The sequence below is a fragment of the Schistocerca cancellata genome, chromosome 3 (genome assembly GCF_023864275.1).
Source record: "Schistocerca cancellata isolate TAMUIC-IGC-003103 chromosome 3, iqSchCanc2.1, whole genome shotgun sequence".
Taxonomy (NCBI): domain Eukaryota; kingdom Metazoa; phylum Arthropoda; class Insecta; order Orthoptera; family Acrididae; genus Schistocerca; species Schistocerca cancellata.
Window position 1 is genome coordinate 93,739,862 of NC_064628.1, and position 7,014 is coordinate 93,746,875.

Sequence of the window (7,014 nt, forward strand, 5' to 3'; positions counted from 1 at the left end):
TAACATTATGCATAAACAAAACTTCAGCATATTGGATAAATACGTCGGTAAAAAGTGCAGTGGTTAGGTTTACTATTTTGCGATTGGTTATTGATGAAAAACGCGGACTGACGCGGGAGAGTGCTGTTTTGCTATTGGCTGTTGAGTAAACTGACCAATGGTAAAGCAATATTCTTCGCGCGCCTTTCTCTGCTGGTAAAGAAGACTTGAGTATTCTAGAGAGGAGTCAGAGCCTAGCCATGAAACAGTTCGGACGTGTGTAGTAGTAGTTCTGATGGAAATGATCAGTTTCCGGATCTAGCAGGTTTCGTACGTCAAAAGTGTTGTAAAGTGTCGAAATAATTATTTCGATAGGTGTGTAGAAATTTCGGAACTTTTTAGTGCATTTTGTGGCGAGAAAAGACAAATTCCGCGTGGCGTATTGAGCAGGTCGGTGGCTAAAAACTGTGACAGCATAAGGTACCAACAGACTTAATATTTGTCGGGCATTCTCAATCAAAATCAATCCTTATTTTTGTAGTTCTTACTGTTTCGGGAAATGCAACACCATAAACTTGCTAACGTGAGTGAAAGGGATTGTGAGTGACTGTGTTAGGACTAGCATGGGCTTCGCAGTGATACTTGTTCACCTAAGTTTCAGAATATGTTAATTAAGGACAAAATTTCCAACCTTTCATTTCGTGTGAAAACTTTCTCCAGAAACGTAGATTAGTTACTTTAATTGCAGCCTGGTTCACGTCGAAGTACAGTAGGTTTCGCTCGGCTTCCCTACTGACGATCTGCTGAGACAATGTTCACAGGTAGGTGCAGGTTCGTCGCAAAGGGAAGGAACCGTGTCGCCGCAATATGTTTACAGTACATTAATGCTCGTCATGTAGCGTGCACTGCATCTTGTCACGACACTAATAAAATTGTTCAGTCCTCGAATCTAGATATTCAGATAATTTGTAGAAAGGGCGACTATGAGTTAAATGCGGGGAGGTTCATTCGGAAATGCAAAGATGATTTCACGCCTCGGCCTTAACGAATCAAAGCTTGTGATGCGTCTCTAGTAATATCGTCGAAGACCAAACTGTAAATACTGATTTTGTTCTACGAAACTGTGGCTGAGTGCATCGTTTATGCCATTTTTATTGACAGTGTGCGTCTGTTTACTTCGCATGTTGGTTGGTTATATGTAATGGGCGATCAACACTGATTCATCGATGATCTCTGTTCTGCGCTCATAGGCGTCACACCGCGCCTGGTACACGCGGCCTCGAGAACCACAGTACAGCTACGACACCTGAGGATGGGCTTGTTTGTACGAGGTGCATTCAAGTTCTAAGGCCTCCGATTTTTTTTTCTAATTAACTACTCACCCGAAATCGATGAAACTGGCGTTACTTCTAGACGTATTCGCCCTGCAGACGTACAGATTTTTCACAACGCTGACGCCATGATTCCATGGCAGCGGCGAAGGCTTCTTTACGAGTCTGTTTTGACCACTGGAAAATCGCTGAGGCAATAGCAGCATGGCTGGTGAATGTGCGGCCACGGAGAATGTCTTTCATTGTTGGAAAAAGCCGAAAGTCACTAGGAGCCAGGTCAGGTGAGTAGGGAGCATGAGGAATCACTTCAAAGTTGTTATCACGAAGAAACTGTTGCGTAACGTTAGCTCGGTGTGCGGGTGCGTTGTCTTGGTGAAACAGCACACGCGCAGCCCTTCCCGGACGTTTTTGTTGCAGTGCGGGAAGGAATTTGTTCTTCAAAACATTTTCGTAGGATGCACCTGTTACCGTAGTGCCCTTTGGAACGCAATGGGTAAGGATTACGCCCTCGCTGTCCCAGAACATGAACACCATCATTTTTTCAGCACTGGCGGTTACCCGAAATTTGTTTGGTGGCGGTGAATCTGTGTGCTTCCATTGAGCTGACTGGCGCTTTGTTTCTGGATTGAAAAATGGCATCCACGTCTCATCCATTGTCACAACCGACGAAAAGAAAGTCCTATTCATGCTGTCGTTCCGCGTCAACATTGCTCGGCAACATGCCACACGGGCAGCCGTGTGGTCGTCCGTCAGCATTCGTGGCACCCACCTGGTTGACACTTTTCGAATTTTCAGGTCGTCATGCAGGATTGTGTGCACAGAACCCACAGAAATGCCAACTCTGGAGGCGATCTGTTCAACAGTCACACGGCGATCCCCCAAAACATTTCTCTCCACTTTCTCGATCATTTCGTCAGACCGACTTGTGCGAGCCCGAGGTTGTTTCGGTTTGTTGTCACACGATGTTCTGCCTTCATTAACCTGTTGCACCCACGAACGCACTTTCAACACATCCATAACTCCATCACCACATGTCTCCTTCAACTGTCGATGAATTTCAATTGGTTTCACACCACGCAAATTCAGAAAACGAATGATTGCACGCTGTTCAAGTAAGGAAAACGTCGCCATTTTAAGTATTTAAAACAGATCTCATTCTCGCCGCTGGCGGTAAAATTCCATCTGCCATACGGTGCTACCGTCTCTGGGACGTATTGGCAATGAACGTGGCCTCATTTTAAAACAATGCGCATGTTTGTATCTCTTTCCAGTCCGGAGAAAAAAAATCGGAGGCCTTAGAACTTGAATGCACCTCGTAAAATCATTTTAGACGAATGCGTCTAAAATGTTTGAAATTTAGAGTCGTACATTCAAACGTCAGCTATCAAATTGTTCATCTTGGAAAGAACGAGAAAACAGCCCACCAGTTTCGTAACACAAGTTACTTCAACGCTTGATCTATCATCATCATTATCATCATCATCATCATCATTTAAGACTGATTATGCCTTTCAGCGTTCAGTCTGGAGCATAGCCCCCCTTATACAGTTCCTCCATGATCCCCTATTCAGTGCTAACATTGGTGCCTCTTCTGATGTTAAACCTATTACTTCAAAATCATTCTTAACCGAATCCAGGTACCTTCTCCTCGGTCTGCCCCGACTCCTCCTACCCTCTACTGCTGAATCCATGAGTCTATTGGGTAACCTTGCTTCTCCCATGCGTGTAACATGACCCCACCATCTAAGCCTGTTCGCCCTGACTGCTACATCTATAGAGTTCATTCCCAGTTTTTCTTTGATTTCCTCATTGTGGACACCCTCCTGCCATTGTTCCCATCTACTAGTACCTGCAATCATCCTAGCTACTTTCATATCCGTAACCTCAACCTTGTTGATAAGGTAACCCGAATTCACCCAGCTTTCGTTCCCATACAACAAAGTTGGTCGAAAGATTGAACGGTGCACAGATAACTTAGTCTTGGTACTGACTTCCTTCTTGCAGAAGAGAGTAGATCGTAGCTGAGCGCTCACTGCATTAGCTTTGCTACACCTCGCTTCCAGTTCTTTCACTATGTTGCCATCCTGTGAGAATATGCATCCTAAGTACTTGAAACCGTCCACCTGTTCTAACTTTGTTCCTCCTATTTGGCACTCAATCCGTTTATATTTCTTTCCCACTGACATTACTTTCGTTTTGGAGATGCTAATCTTCATACCATAGTCCTTACATTTCTGATCTAGCTCTGAAATATTACTTTGCAAACTTTCAATCGAATCTGCCATCACAACTAAGTCATCCGCATATGCAAGACTGCTTATTTTGTGTTCACATATCTTAATCTCACCCAGCCAGTCTATTGTTTTCAACATATGATCCATAAGTAATATGAACGACAGTAGAGACAGGTTGCAGCCTTGTCTTACCCCTGAAACTACTCTGAACCATGAACTCAATTTACCGTCAACTCTAACTGCTGCCTGAGTATCCATGTAAAGACCTTTAATTGCTTGCAAAAGTTTGCCACCTATTCCATAATCTTGTAGAACAGACAATAACTTCCTCCTAGGAACCCGGTCATATGCCTTTTCTAGATCTATAAAGCATAGATACAATTCCCTGTTCCACTCATAACACTTCTCCATTATTTGCCGTAAGCTAAAGATCTGGTCCTGACAACCTCTAAGAGGCCTAAACCCACAATGATTTTCATCCAAGTGGTCCTCAACTAATACTCGCACTTTCCTTTCAACAATACCTGAGAAGATTTTACCCACAACACTGATTAAAGAGATACCTCTGTAGTTGATACAATCTTTTCTGTTTCCATGTTTAAAGATTGGTGTGATTACTGCTTTTGTCCAGTCTGATGGAACCTGTCCCGACTCCCAGGCCATTTCAATTATCCTATGTAGCCATTTAAGACCTGACATTCCACTGTATTTGATGAGTTCCGACTTAATTTCATCCACCCCAGCCGCTTTATTGCACTGCAATCTATTGACCATTTTTTCCAATTCCTCAAATGTGATCCTATTTCCATCATCATTCCTATCCCATTCTACCTCGAAATCTGAAACATTACTGATCGCATTTTCACCTACATTGAGCAACTCTTCAAAATATCCCTCCATCTGCCCAAGGCATCCACAGGATTCACCCGCAGTTTTCCTGACCTGTCCAAAATACTTGTCATTTCCTTCTTACCTCCCTTTCGAAGACTGCTAATTACCCTCCAGAATGGTTTTCCAGCAGCTTGACCCATAGTCTCCAACCTGTTTCCAAAGTCTTCCCACGATTTCTTCTTGGATGCTGCAATTATCTGTTTGGCTTTGTTTCTTTCTTCAACATAACTTTCTCTGTCTACCTGGGTTCTGGTATGTAGCGATTTTTGATACGCCTTCTTTTTCCTTTTACAGGCTGCCTTGACTGTATCATTCCACCAAGCTGTTTGCTTTATCCTACTTTTACACACTACTGTTCCAAGACATTCTTTAGCCACTTCTAGTACTGTGTCCCTGTACCTTGTCCATTCCTTTTCCAATGACTGTAATTGACTACATTCAACTAACTGGTACCTTTCTGAGATCGCTGTTATGTACTTGTGCCTGATTTCCTTATCCTGAAGTTTCTCCACTCTTATCCTCCTACATATGGACCTGACCTCCTGCACTTTCGGCCTCACAATCCCAATGATCTAGGTTTCGATAAATTATAAAACTATCTTACGCGAATTCTTCATCGCAAGTCTGGTTTTGTAACAGGTTATCGGTTGCTTACTGTAGTACAGTCTTTGACTAGAAGATAGAAGACATGTCTGTTAGCCTGTACTTTTGAGGGAGTGTGTGCGGCTGGATCACGGCCCTGCGCCGTTTGTGTCACGTGTTTGTGAGCCCAGCTGAAGAGTGGACATGCATTCTGAGTCTCTATTTTCGCCTTTTGGCATGTCTCGCCTCTTGCACTTTTTGTGGTGCTTATCGATGTTGGGTATAGGTACTGAGGCTAGTTCCCGATTATCATTGTCGTGCAATGAGCTATGAGTATTATATTTACATGGTAGCTTGCGTTTGCAGCTGGTCGTAATTTTTTTTTTTTTTTGCGCCGTTTTCATGTATTTAAATATGCCTTCACTTGTGTCCAAACTGAACTTCAGTTGGCCAAAGCTGTAGATCGTGGGCCACGCACGTGACAGAGAGAAGGTTTCCGATCCATTCATCCGTACGATAGTCGTAGTGGTTACCTCACATGCCTGTTTAATTAACTATGTTCAGGATTTGTTAGTGTGTCTAGAATATTTCTTTGTTCAGTTTCTCATACATACTCGCCCTGTATCTCACCATGATCCATTACCGGACCGTTGTAATATTTCATTTGTTTCTGCTTTTGAAATGATTCTCGACGCTCATAAATTTAGCATAAAAAACTATGATTTATTTCCTCCCCTTTCACGTAATGAAAATCATGCTAAAATTCGGTTGCACATTTGATTGTGTGTTACTTTCGAATCTCTCTTTCATTCGAGCACTGACATCATTGTGAAAGCTTTCTTCTGCAATAATATTAGTCACACTGCCATCTGCAGAAACCACTTTCAATTCTTTACATACCTCTACAACTCAGAAGGTAAGTAGTGCTGCAGACATTTCTAGACTACTTGCAATTTACTAGATTATGTTAGACGTCATTATTATGTTTCACATTCTCGTACAGGCAGGTGTTAGGTTATCGTAATGTGGCTCACATCCTAGTAGCGGTGGGTCTACCTACAGGAAAGATCAATTACACATTCACCGAATCAGATAATGAAATTTCGAGAAGTAATTATGATCTTAAATTCATTCAAGTATCCATCCAGGCCCCCATCTCTTCCATTGCGCAATGTAAGCATCTGCTGCACTTTAATATGGTTATGAAACTTTGTTCAGGTAGCTTTACAGGTTCTATAAAATAGAAATAATAACAGATAGAAGTCTGATGCTCTCTGATCTGTTTTATCTTATTTTGATTCACACTTTCAACGAGAAACTTAAAATACAGACTACTGTCATTCTGTAAACCTGTTGTTAAAACATTCGTCCTATAAGTACACAGATGGTAAAGTAATGTAACTGAGAATTCTGACTGGCTGATCAGTGGGAAAATGTGATAAGAGTCAGCCAAGCTGAAATTACATTAATATATTTTGCCTAATAACCTCTGAAGAGGTTAGATTCTACATATGTGTTTCACTGTCTCCTAAAATTAAGAGCAGTTCGGTTGATAGGCCTCGTTAAAATGTTGTGTACAGACAGTAAATTTGTAACAGTGCATACTGATACGCCTTCTCGCAGGAGGGAGAGGAGTCCGTATGTCATCGGCCACTACCCTATCGGGAGGGGCATTAAAATTACTTTCCACCGGCTTGGCGCCTAGAAAAATCATAAAGCTTTACGAATAAAATTTTGTAACGTCAAGACAAGTTTGCAATTTAGCCGTTAGCTTAGACTTATAGACGTGATAGTAATAGCTGCTGTGACGTCACTTATTGTTACGTATTTCGAGTTTCATATATTTCTTTCAGCTGTTACTTGTCATTTTGTTCGTTGGTTTAGAAAGAAATTTAATCTGTGCTGTACATGAGAAACAAAATCCCATGTCTTCTATTTCGGCGGAAACTCTAATACATCGCCGGCCTGTCAGTCTTTTTTCGTTACGATACACAGGA